This window comes from Dermacentor andersoni, chromosome 1 (assembly GCF_023375885.2).
Source record: "Dermacentor andersoni chromosome 1, qqDerAnde1_hic_scaffold, whole genome shotgun sequence".
NCBI classification, from domain to species: Eukaryota; Metazoa; Arthropoda; class Arachnida; order Ixodida; family Ixodidae; genus Dermacentor; species Dermacentor andersoni.
In genome coordinates, this window is record NC_092814.1 from 160,228,478 (window position 1) to 160,242,102 (window position 13,625).

Genomic DNA, 13,625 nt, shown 5'->3' on the forward strand with positions numbered 1-13,625 from the left:
TAGAGCGCTCAGGGAGCCAGTGTAGGTGTCCACAACACTAGGGTTATTCAACGTAGTGGTGTCTTCGAATACGTCATGTATGTAGCATCCAGTAGCTTGAGTATCGGGGTACGTTGGACTGACGAAAGCGACTCAGCTTTCTCAGTGAGCAGCTGGATCTGTGTAAGTCACGCAGCGACCACGTGGAACAGTCGTCTCGTATGCTCGGGAAGGTGCATCACGTTGCCGAAGCTTTGTTGCTTTATTAGTGGTGGGAGTAGTGCAACACCACGGTCAATTATCGTCCAACATGGTAGCCAGGAGAGGGTCTCCGTATAGTGCGGAATAAGAAACCACACCTGACGGAATATGCCATCTTGTCAGTTTCTTTCAAATGAGAAGACCTAAGACACTATTTTTTTCTATTTTAACATTGTTTAGCAGCTTGACCTGCAGTGACCGGCCCTACTGTGTGGCCTGTACTGTGTGTCTTCTACTTTATGATGATGATGATGCTGAACCTGTGTCATGGCTCGCACCCACTAAGGGGGATAAGCCAAGCTTCATTCTGAGATTTGTCATCTTTCTCTTCCTTTCCTCTTTTTTCCCCTTCCTACAACTTCCATTTATTATAGTAATAATAATAATAATAATAATAATTTTTCACGCTCATTGACAGGCTTCCTTCGATATGGTTGCAATCTTGTAGTGTAGAAATTGGGGTGAATCATAGCAGAGCCGTGAGCGCCATCTTTGAGTTCTTGTTTACTACTTCGAGTCTCATCCACTGATGTGTTGTCAATCGGTGGAACTGCTCTTGGTATATTATGCGCGGTTGGAGGACTATAGGCGCTCTAGTTCGTAAGCCAGATCAGTACAAGACACCCGCTCATGATGCAATTCTCCATACCAAGTGCAAAGTTTCAGTCTACGTATTGGGGTCATTTTCGAGCCATGTGACGCTTGAGCCGGAAGAATGGATATCTTAGCCCCAGTAGTTTCGTGCTGATATATTGGGCCCAGAGTTTTGTGCTGACGCACGAAGGATATCACGAGCGTCTCTCGGTGCTGACTACAATGTTATCTCGTCAGATGAAATCAGAAATCGGATGTTGGGAATGGTTATTATGCTAAGTTTATTATGTGATTGACATGCAGGCATTAGTAAGTAGCAGGTGCGCAAGCACGGAGTTCTGCGGGACTCGGTGGTTTGAAGTGTGCAACCCAACTTGATGCCCCTCCACGCAAACTGACAATGTTCTGAAGATCACCATTAAACACATCAACTTTGTCACTCGAAGTGGTAGTCTGAGATACTTTATTATTTAAAACGTTACTTTGTGCTGGACATCACACGACCTTCGCTATATTCGTAGCCATTACTGTAGCTGTGAGGCGAGACGTGTAATACTTCATGCACTGGAATTGGTATCCGCGTCTTCCCTACCCAAATACTGTCTGAATCTTAGTTGAGCTGAATGATAATTGCAATCATCGGACCACCATGAAAGTTTGGTGGAAAACATTCACTTGAAATAGTTGCAAATTGTCGAAATCATAGAAATTGGGCGGACCGTCTAAAACCAGGTTGGTGGTTTGCCTGGCTTCGGGATGGGTACTATTGCCGAATGTTTCCATTACGGCGGAATTACTTTCATAATCCAGATTGCATTCATAAGATGAAGTAGAGCATCAATGGCATCCCCTTCTAAATTCCTAAACAACTTGGGGAGCTTGTTGTCCTGTCCAGGCGATGAGTGTGCCTTTGCATCATCAATGGCAGCAATGAACTCAGTATTCGTTAATGTTTCGGTGATGATTCCGGCATCACCATCTGATATCCTCCTCGCTGTGTCATTCAAAGGTAGGGTAGCCGGCAGCTGGCGCTTAGGTTGCAGCAGGTTGGACTGCAAGTTCTTCCGGCGCAAGAGTAAGAGCCGGGCAAATGCTTCTTGAAGGATCATAATGATAACCATCACCCTCCATAGCTGAACATGGCGCCTCGTTTCCTGACCCAGCATTACGCTTCTCGCATGCACACCGGCGGCTCAACAGCTTTTTCTCACAACGGCGAGCCCGCACGGTGTTCCGTCGAACCCGGTGCCATCGATATGGTCATTGATGTACATAGTTATTGATATAGTCCAATCTGTGAAAATGAACTGCAATGTTTATTGACCCACATATTTTTTCTTGTGTCAAATGGGAACTATATCAGCTGGCCTGGTTGTCCGAAATCGGCTGCATTTTTTGCACGTTTCCATTCTTCGGTTGTGGCGCACTTTTCAAATATACAGGATTTTCAAGTCACTAAAATAAAGAAAAAATAAAGCCAAATGAGTACTTCATGGGCTGCCGACATGATGGCCGGAAATGTTGGCAGGAATCACCTCCAGTGCCAGGACTAAGGCGTAATTTCAACAAGGGTCGAGTTTTTAGAGCAGAATCTTTGTTCTGAATTCGCGGTAAGAATGGTTCGCAGAATGTTGGTCTTTGTGAGAGCAATTTCAGCCATAATTTTAGGAAATTAGTCTGGCACACGTGAGTTCGCGCGCAGAAGCCATCAGGGCCAGGAGACCTCCCACTATGATCTGTGTGCACGATCTCGCTCAACAATGAATGAAAGTAAAATTGTTAGGATGTCTTAACGTTTCCAGAGCGTTGCGGAAAAAAACAAGTGTCACAGTTGAACAAATTTAGCTTTTTAGAATATTTTCAGAACTGCAGTGCGGGCTATGTCGCATTCGCAAATTTCACAAACGCGTTAATGAAAGGGGTGAAAGGGGCTGCACCCGGGGATGCACCCGGGTCTGCAGTAAGTACAGTGTGGCATTAGTGTACTCATCTGACTGGAATTTGTGCTATTATGATCTCATTATTTTTATTATGTTTTATTCTTTTTTTTAAATCCCTATGTGAAAAGGAGTAACCGCGGCCAATTAAAGGCGACAACATCTCCTATATACCACGTAATAAAAAGAAAAGTTCAGCGCAGCCGGGGAACGAAGACAGAGTAAGAACACACGTACTTGTTTTGCTCTGTGTGTTCGTTCTCTGGCTGCGAGGAATTACAGTATGAACTGCTGAACGAGACAAAACATCCAGCTTGTTCAGATTGGAAGACAGTGACAGTGAGCCATTGCTGCAATTCTTAGATCCTTCTATTAATTGGTTCCTACTTCTTACGGTGGAACAGACACGAAAATATGTTAAGAAACGTCCAAACAGCAAAGAGAGAGATATATGTATACAAGCTTTAATGGGCAGGAAAGGGCTTCACTCGCAACTAACATTATTCGGGGAAGACAGGCACACTCTTTAAGGAAGGTACCAGTAAGCGCAGACACATTTGCGTACGAAAACAGGACAAATATTCATGAAACGTGAATCTTGAATTGCTAAAATGTATGATTATCCTAATATGCGGTTATACACGCGAGAGGTTCATGTTCATTGCTGCCCACAGACGCATCGCTGAAATATCTCGTTTCTTTCTGATGTAATATGCCTCCATTAACTCACTTAACAAGGGATCCTTGGTTTTGCCCAATACACGAAAATTGGAAAGACGTGGGGCTCAAACGCGCAGGAACCACAGTGCATAGGCAAATGTGCAGATATATTATTTTTTGATTGGAAGCTGTTGGTCTTTTGCTATGTCATTTACGCAGCAGTCTCTGTATGGTCAGTATAAACCCTACCACAACTGAGAGAGATTTCGTACACTACCCGCCAACCACGCAGGCAAGCTATGGCCTAGCCTGATTTTTCCCACACAGAGACTGCTTCTGCGACATTAAAATGCCTAAGCACAAGCCAGCGAGCTTCTGTGGTGCCGAGAAAAGCACATGCAATTTGTACCTATTGTTGTGAATCCATGGAGGCATATTACAACAGAAAGAAGCGATATGTTTGTATCAGCGATACGTCTGTGGCCGTGAGCAACAATGAAATGAATTCTTAGCGTTTATGTTAAGATAATCGTGCATTTTGGAAATTGAAGTTGCACTGCTATCTGGTCTGTTTTCGGTGATGAAAAAAATTTTGTGTACGCTAGCAACTTCCTTAAAGAGTGCATCTGTCTCTCTTGAATACGGTTATTTGCGAGTGATGCTCCTTGCCCGGTCGTTCGTTCAGATTTTTTTCGCGTCTTTTCCACCACAAGAAATTTCTGCGTGTGCAGCGCGCGCTGATCTTGTGTGTCTCACCCTGATCATGTTCCTTTATGAAAGGTCAAGTTGGTTTTGATCGACTCTAAAGTTAACCTCACTGTAAAACGCTGCTGCGTTTTTTTCCCGACTCTTTTTCTGTGTGGACCTGTCGCATTGAGTCAAAAGACGAAACCACCTGAACATCGTTTTTTAGCACTAACCTAGGCAGATGTCAGTAAGACTATGAAGAGTGCGACAGGAAACCACTCAGTGCGTGGGCTGTATACTTTACGCAGCCAACCGCGCCGGCGTGTGGAAGTGGTCCGGGCTCCGCACCTGACCTCGAAAGTGGCGCAACGCAGCGTCCTTGCCCCGCTGGACACGGGCCCGTGGAGCTCCGGAATCCCATCGTTGGCTGCCGGAACGGACTCCGCCGCGCACGCAGGCCACTGACGTAACGTGGATCGGGCCAAGGCACGCGTTCCTCCCATTTCGTCCGCGCCCGGGCGCAGTGGCCGACGGCGCTGTCTGGCACGGCGGCCATTGTGTACCGCCGGTGGCTTGCGTGACTCTCGAAGCGGTACTGAGCATACGCCGAGATGCACTGCGCATTTTCTCTCAGCGCGGATTCAACAAACTTACATTGCTCTTTAACCGCACTGGGTAGTCATCTCGTATAGTTTCCAGCCTCAACAAGCACAGAGCTAAGTGCAGGTGGTAATTTCATGCTATGGAGTGGCAGTGTTGGAAATAGAAAAAGAAAAACACTCTGGAAAGAGCTGCGCCGAGTATCACGAATCAACGTTGACTCCTGTGTGTGAATGTTGGAATAAGTGCATATATGAGTAACCCCCCTTGTTCAAAGTTGTGAACCTGTGCCTGATATGAAAGCAACCTAAACGTGGCCCTCGCTCCTTTCTGCCGGAGCACGGGGGTGTATAGGCTGAAACAGGAGACGAAACAAGATATACTGAAATGGTGTTCTTTCACAGAACCATTCATAACGTATAAAAAAGTTTCGAGGCTGCCATTGTAGGCAACGTGTGGAAAGAGGCGGTAATCAAGGGGCCGAACAAAACTAAATCGTTCTACGCTGTGTGCGTGGAAGGAGGACCACCTCACGACTGCCAATTCGAGGCCGCGCTGTTCCTTGAGCCTCGCTACAATCCGGGATCGCGAGCCCATGACGTCTAATATCGTCAATCTGGGGCTGTATACTACCTCAACTATACTAAACCCGACGCGCTGCAGACAGTTAAATCTCTTTTAGAGTTACCGTATCATGTTGACTTAACCACGCAATATGGCTGCGACGTTTTGCAGGCCAAATTACGAAGATATGGGAGTAGGTTAAATTGTAAAGCACGTAGCAAATAAATAAATAAGAATGTTTCAAGAAAAAAAATAATAACATAGTACTAGAAGACGCATATCCGCGGTTTTCCCACAAGACCCCAGTTTGTTTACCTCCCCAAGAATAAAGCCCACTTATGCACGGACGCCTGCCCGTTATTTCTATTCGTAAGAGTCTCTAGGAAGATTCATCCAGCTCAGAACAAGGATTCTTTTCAGTTCATTGCCTATTTATTTCCTACCATACACCGGTCACGACCGACGAATCCAAATGAGAACGTAGGCTCGGACTATTGACAAAATCCAGAAAGGAGTGGAACTAGAATGGAATCACTGTTTTAATGCAGTCGCAAATTAACACCTTTTTATCCTCCCCTTTTCTCCCTCACCCAGAGCAAAGTGGCATACAGGATATTTCCATTTGGTGAACCTCCCTGCCATTCCCTATATTCCTCTCTCTATTAGTAAAGAGCAGAGTTCTATACAAATTCTCGGCATCAAAACAGCGATTGCACCATTTTATTTATCATTTACCTTGCACAGACGTCCGAATCTCAATACGTAGATGTAACGCAAACTTGTACGCAACGAATTACATTTAATTAATTGCCTACAGTTAGGTATTACGGTATAGTATACAAGGTGTACCACGTCACTTGAGCGAAACATTAAAAATATGCAAATACCACGCAGATGGACACAACCAAGCTAATGTTGTTTGTCGTCGCTTGAAGATACTCATATTATTATCTTTACATCACGCCTAATTAGATAATTAGTCTTCATTAATTAATCAACTTCACAAATATTATAGTTAGATTAAAGATGTCGATGAGGAAATTTTAGAGCAACATGAAAACCTACCGATACAGCTTTCTGTTGCTCAATACATGCTACATGAAAATGTTTTTCCGAGCATGAAAGAAGCCCACGAAAACACGCAAAGTGCCTCGAGCGGCCAGTCGCGCGGCAGTTTTGCTTGTATTTGCGGGCTTCTTTCACGCTCGGAAAAACACCTTAACCAAGACTGAAACTTCGTTGAGGAGGAGGACGAATAAACTTTATTTTGTAGTACAGTAGGTTTATGAGACCTAGGCATATCTACCTAAATGACGGCCTCGAGCCTTTGGGCCCTGGCGGCATCTTCAGCCTACTAGATTGCCTTAAGTAGGTCTTCCGCTGCAGAGCTGAGCAACGCGGTCTCCCACTGCTCTCTGGTCTTATGTGTTTTATTCTGTGTGGGTGTCCGAGGGCAAGCCCAAGCCGTATGTTGTAGGTACGCCTTTTCTTGACAGACTCTACATCTATCAATATAAGGTCCGGATAGTAGCGGTGGTAGGTCACCGGGTTCCGATATGTATCTGTTTGTAAGAGGCCCCATACCGTCGCTTGCCGTCTACTTAGCGAGAGAGAGAGAGATAGCAAAGAGAGGAAAGGCAGGGAGGTCAACCAGACGAGCGTCCGGTTTGCTACCCTACACTGGGGGAAGGGAAAGGGGGAACAGAAAGAAAGAAAGTGGGATAGAGGGAACACTGTCTGTGCACGCAGCAAAGTGCTTGGAAATCAGTCAAGTCAAAGCAAGTGCTCCGTCGATACGTTAGGCTGCCGTCAATCTTGGTGGTTCATAGCTGGTGATGCACGTTGAAGTTACCAGTGAAGACCAAGGATCCCGTGGGCGTCAGCAGTACGTTGCAGTACGTGGCAGTATATTTTTAAGCTAAACCCCAGCCGTTCTGACTTCAGTGTGAGTATAATGATGCGGGTGAGCCATGATGCTTACTCAAGAGTTGCAAGTACTGAATTGAGAGCATCCAGCACTTGCATTGCACTTCGCGCTGACGGAGTGTGCAGGTTATTTAGGAGTATTCGAAGGGTATTCATCAGAGACCGGAGCATCATAACGACTTGCCGGTCTTCTTCGGGCAATTTGTCAGGAACCCGCGCTGTTCGCTCTACAGCCGTGTGCAGCTGTATCACTTGACGTGGCTCCGGCTCGGGTTGTGGCATCAGCTGCGGCATCGCCTCCGGTTGTGGCATCGGCTGCGGTATCGCCTCCGGCTGTGGCATCTCTTCCAGCTGTGGCATCGGCCGTACCACCGACTGTGGCATCGGCTGCGGCATCAGCTGTGGCTTCGGTTGTGAGTTCCGCTGTTTTTCTGGCTTTGGCTGTTGCTTTAGTAGTGAGGACCAAGTTGTATTGTTCTCCGCCATGGCCTTGTCCGATTTAGATTGAATTGCCCCAGGCCTAGGGGGCAGAGGAGGGGGTGTTGTCGGATGGGACGTACTCTTCATAGAGGTATCAGCGTCCTTTGAAGTCCGGCGGCGTCGGGAGCGTCGCTTTCTAACGGCCGCAACAGCTTCCCGACGAGACGAATGGTCTCTCGCCATCTGCTTCAAGATCGCCTTTTCATTCTTCATTTTGGGGCAGTCCTTCGAGGAAGCATCATGGGACCCAAGGCAATTGGTGCATTTGAGAACCGTGGCTGCACAAGAGTCTGCAGCGTGGGGCTCGCTGCAGCGTGAGCAAACTCTCGTGTTCTCGCACACGGCACTCACGTGTCCCAGCCTCATACAATTGCGGCATTGCAGTGGCCTTGGGATGAAGGGTCGCACAGGGTGTCTAAAGTGGCCCACCTTGACGTGCGAAGGGAGAGTCTCGCCCTTGAATATAATTTTCACACAGCGGGATGTGCCGAGGCGATACACATGTGTTATGGCGACGCCATCAACGGCAGGCTTCACTAGGATCGGCAAGTCGGCGCTGGAGATGGAGACGTCCACGTCGTAGATGACACCAGTAGTTGAACCACTGTTCTGGGGGATGTACGAGCGGAGCTTAACGCCACCTAGTTCTGTAACTGTAGTCAATTTTCTCAGCGCAGTCTCTTGTGTGACGTCGATAGCTAACACATTTTTTCGTGTGTTGACTCTAACGTCTGCTATCTGATTTGGCGCCACCGCTTCAAGTTGCACCGATACGGACTGTCTGTTGAGTCGCCTCAGGTTGTCGGTAGCGAGTTCTGGTACAAAGAGAATCGTACTGACTGCGGTATTCTGAGTTGGTCCTACCATTGGCGTGGTCGAAGACATGGATGTCCTGGTGGTGTGTCTTCGTTTCGCCTTGCGGCTCCGCACAAGCTCGAAGGCGTCATCAGAGAAGTCCTCACTGCTGAGCGAGTAGACGCTGGTGTCACCGCCGTCGGTGTCGCTCTGGAGGCCGGTCCGCTTTCTAGACGCAGCCGCCGCTGAAGTCGCCATTCCCGGCAGAGGCACGGGGACGTCAACTTGCATCCGTACCACGAACCATGCCGGCTCTCCAAAGATGCACGCAGAAATAAGGAAAAGACAGCTGAGCTAGAGAAATAGCGTTCTGGCTCGCAGACACTTCGTCGAGGAGTGTGCCAGGAGGAGCGAGGAGTGTGCCAGGAGGAAACGGGCCCTTCCCAATTTATAGCATTTGGTGATCTCGTTAAAGCTGGTCATCCGGTCTCTCTCCTTTCCCAGTATTTGCGTATCACCTGTTGGGTCTGTCAGTCCTCGAGCCAGGTTGTGCGCTATTTCGTTCCCGGAAGGGAGGAGTGCCCATATAATGCAAACATATCAATCATTACAAAAGTTGGTTAAAATTCTTAGCGCTTCCGACGAGATTCTTCCTTTGGCATAGTTCTTGAAGGCGGTCTTGGAGTCGCTGACTATGATATAGCCTCCGCGGAGGCTATTGCCAGTGCTAAGGCAGCGTCTTCCGCCACCTCCGCCTTTCCTGTTTTTGCAGTGCCACTAACTGTTGAGTCACCTCCTAGACTCGTAGCAACTATCGACATACTCTATTTATGCACTCCGCCGCGTCCACCCTGATTTTCTCGAACTGTTAACTTGTCTCCACTGGCTTGATCCTACACTGAAGCTGCAGATTCCATCGCACTTCTCCCACCGTGATGCAACATTACTCTGCCGCCTTTCGTTAGCGGTGGCTTTTATGAAAGTCTACCAATTCCTTATTGGAATGTCCGACACACCTATCTGTGACTCGTGCAACTGTGAAGAAGTGATCGAGCACACGTTGTACCCGCCGCGGTGGCTTAGCGACTATGGTGTTGCGCTGCTAAGCACGAGATCAAGGGATAAAATCGCGGCAGCGGCGGCCGCATTTCGTTGGGGGCGAAGTGCAAAAACGAATGTGTCCCGTGCATCTGGGCCATGGAAATATCCCCTGGTGGCCAAAATTAATCTGGAGTACCCCGCTACTGCATGCCTCATAATAAAATCGTGGTTTTGGCACGTAAAACCCCAGAATTCATTCATTCATTCATTCATTCATTCATTCATTCATTCATTCATTCATTCATTCATTCATTCAGCACGTGTTGTGTTTTTGTGAGCTTTTATGACACTGAACGCGACGTTCTTTGCAGTGTGTTCAACCGATTAGACAGTAGACCATTTTTAGAGACAATTATTCTTAGACTATGGCCCCATGCGTCGCAAGCTCACAAAGCGACGTTGGCACTTTCGTGGGGCAGTAATTGGTCACTGTAATCGATTACCTTTTTGAATAAATTAATTGTTCTTGGTTACTCTTTTTTTGTAATGAGTACAAGCCTAAATGTAAGTGGCTGGTGTGCAGTGACTTTCGCAATTAATTATATATTAACCACCGATCTCATTTTTCACCTGCTCCTGTAGGACGCCTGACTGGAACACCCTAAGAGAATCCACACGTGCTTATGCTTAAAATGGTCTGCCTGCCCTGTGGTGCGTGTCTGTGTTAAAGTGTGCAGGAAACTGCTTCCAATCTATCGAAAATGATGTGGAGAGCTCATGAGAAGCTGTGTTGCGCGACAGCATTTGTAACGAGGATGCAATCGCCATGCGCTGCACGCTACTCCAAACTCGTTCCGTGCGAAGTGCTTCTCAAAGAACTTGTCGGCACCCGAAGTCAAAGAACTTTGTTCAACCAGCATTTTGTTAACGTACCTTATTTGGTCTAACCGTAACAAACAAATGCTACACGTGCATGCTTTATCTCATGGTTACCACATATATATTACATGCAACATTTTGCCGCGACAACACTTGAGTCGTCATACCATTGCCGTCATGGTGTTAGCATCATGCAGCCGTCATCGTGCCGTATTCTTATCATTTTCGTCACCATGTCATCGTCATCGTCGTGATTTCGTCGTCTTCGCCACGCCATCTCAGTAATCATGGCGTCAATGTCGCCATGCCATAGTTGTAGCCGTCATCGACATGCTAATCGTCACTACATCATCATCATGCCATCGTATTCGTCATCTCGCCGTCGTTGTAATCACGCTTCAGCGTTGTCGTTATCGTTGTTCTTGTCGCGTCATCGTGCCGTCGCCATGCCGCTGTCAACGTCGTTGTCGTCGTCACCTGCATTTGTTCGAAATCGAGATGCCGTGGTCGTCTTCACGTCACCGTCGTCGTCATTCCGTCGTGATAGTCCTCTCATCATCCCTAAGACGTTGTGGTTTTCGTGTCACCGCCCATGGTGGTTTAATGGCCATGGCGATGCGCTGTTAAACACGGAGTCGCGGGAACGAATCCCGGCCACGGCGGCTGCATTTCGACGAGCCTAAAAGAAAAAGCCCATGTACCGTGCATTTGGTGAACGTTAAAGAACCCGAAGTGGCCAAAATTAATCCCGAGTCTCTTATTACGGCATGCCTCATAATCAGATAGTGGTTTTGGCACGTAAGACCCCATAATTTAAATTTTGTTCTTTAGTCATCATGCCACCATCGTCGTGCTCATGTCGATCTACATGCCACCATGGGTTGACACGTAGATCTGTCACACGCAATGTGCACGCATCAGATATCATTATAGCGCCGTCTATGGCGCCCTATAACGCGTCGCATAGAGTCGTGAAACGCTGGTTCAGCAATGGGGCTAGATTTAGATAACAAAATGCGCTCGCATATAAATTATAACTGCTCCATCCACGTCCCTGCAAAGCCGGTTTGTGGAGTAATATTGAAGTTTAGTCTTTCTTGTTGGTCTTTTTTTTTGTCCTTTAGTTTCTTTTTTGGGGGGTTTGACGCAATCTCAGAAGGTCCGTAAACGATTTCCTGTCGCTGCGTTCCATTGTTTGCGTTCAATAGTGTCGTATTCTCACATCTATATGTCGTGCAGTTTGTGGTGTTCAAAAATAACGGCGATACAAGCAACTACCGCAGTAAGGACGAGGGACAAGTCGAGACAGTACAAGCGCTAACTTTCAACAAGGATTTTATTGTGGATCCTGAGAATATATATATACACGAATCCACAAAGAGGAGGAAGGTACACTGCCACTGCCGCGGTTTTCGTTACATGATGTGACAGACAGGTGAAGTGGGGGTGGCCCGAAAGTTTTTTTGACCAATCGTGAAGCTGATTGCAGAATTCGAATAGAAAAGTTTGGCATAGCTTTACGTTATAGGGCCTAACCCTTTCAAAAATCGCCGCCCCTTCTAGGCCGTGATGATGGTCGAAAAGCAAAGCTGTGTTAGTTACACCGAGTGTTACACCATGCAAGTCCAACTTCGCAAGCAGTCTATATTGTAAATCTTTTGTTTCGCCATTCTTTCACCTTACTTTCGGTTTTGCTTGCTTCGTGTGGTGAGCAGGCTTTAGGAGTGCTTTCTTTTTTACGGTTTTCCCCGGCGCTTTTTTTTTCCTTATTGTGCGCGCGCGTGAGGTAGATCCCTTCTCCTCCAGCAGGTCTATCTGGGTTGCACGTTAGCATTAGTGCAGGATATCCAATAATTTGCGATATGTTGGCATTCCACGCTTCCGTGAAGCAGATTACATCGACTTTCTGAAGAACCTCATCGTGAATCATGTCGAGAGCGTGCATGTTTAGATAACGGACGTATAGCAATGCCAATGTAACTTCGCCAGGATCCCCCCGCCGTGGTTGCTCAGTGGCTATGGTGTTGGGCTTCTGAGCACGAGGTCGCGGGATCGAATCCCGGCCACGGCGGCCGCACTTCGATGGGGGCGAAAACACCCGTGCACTTACCCCCGTATGCAGAAATGCAACTTAAGTTGAAGCCCATGCTTGACTTGATCCGAGTGACGCCTATCGGGAACGCGCCGAAGGAAACGCAGTGAGCGTCTTTGGGGACGTTAACGCCAGGCGTCATCTAAATCAAGTGAAGCATGTGCTTCGACTTAAGTTGCATTTCTGCATACAGGGTTAGATTTAGGTGCACGTTAAAGAACCCCAGGTGGTCGAAATTTCCGGAGTCCCCCACTACGGCGTGCCTCATAATCAGAAAGTGGTTTTCGCACGTAAAACCCCATAATTTTTTTTTCACCAGGATCCACTGTACGACTTTCTGGGCGAGCCTTTGTTAAAGTCTTCAGAGGGTGTTTGTGAAGTCCAGTGACTTCACCTGGCATCTGCCGGTCCACATTTTCCTGTCTGTGGTAGAATCGGTAATCCCCTTTGACGTTGGTCAAGCACAACCGGTTGATGTCGGTGCATCGGCTGAGCGCCACGTAGACTAACTTCTGCGGGTAAGACAATGAAGGGTTTATACCCCCTTAAGCAATGGCTCATACCCCCGTAAACGCGGCCTCCCCATTACGACGACAGAAGAGAAGTGAAATTCAACGCTGGCATGACGAGCGGCAACGGAGCCAACTGTGGAAGAAGACGACGACGCTCGAGCCATTGCTGATGATAGTTTTAGCGAAGTCCGACAGTGCCGGCACAGGGTCCGCATAAACAGCTTCGCTGTAAGAAGCTTCATCGATTTCCAATGAAGATGGCCGTGTCACTTTGGAGCCGCTGCGTCATAGCTTGTGTGCCTTAGTAAATGAGGGAGGAAGTGTTCAAACGCGTATATCGTCTTCGGAACGTAATTCAAGTATTTCTATTCGCTCTAGCTTACATTCAAAGAACTGTACTTGACTTATTATGCTGTACATTCGTTCTGCATTTCTCTTTACTGTCATGCCTGTGCTCGGCCGTAAGGCTTCTCCAATAGCTTGGCGCCCTCTTGTACTGCCCGAGATACCAGCACGTTCCCGAAGTCCATTAAACGGTGGCGAACGTTTTGTTTGTTGCTGCTGCACTGCCTCGCAACAGCTTGTACCTACCGGTTCTGGGGGTTTTTGTTACGCTGG

At 47.5% G+C, this 13,625-nt stretch overlaps 1 long non-coding RNA gene across 1 annotated transcript in view; it reads right to left on the bottom strand.

Annotated features, from left to right (window-relative positions):
- The window catches only part of LOC140215262 (uncharacterized), a 167,258-nt gene that overhangs the window by 27,021 nt on the left and 126,612 nt on the right, over positions 1-13,625 (bottom strand). The window lies entirely within an intron of this gene.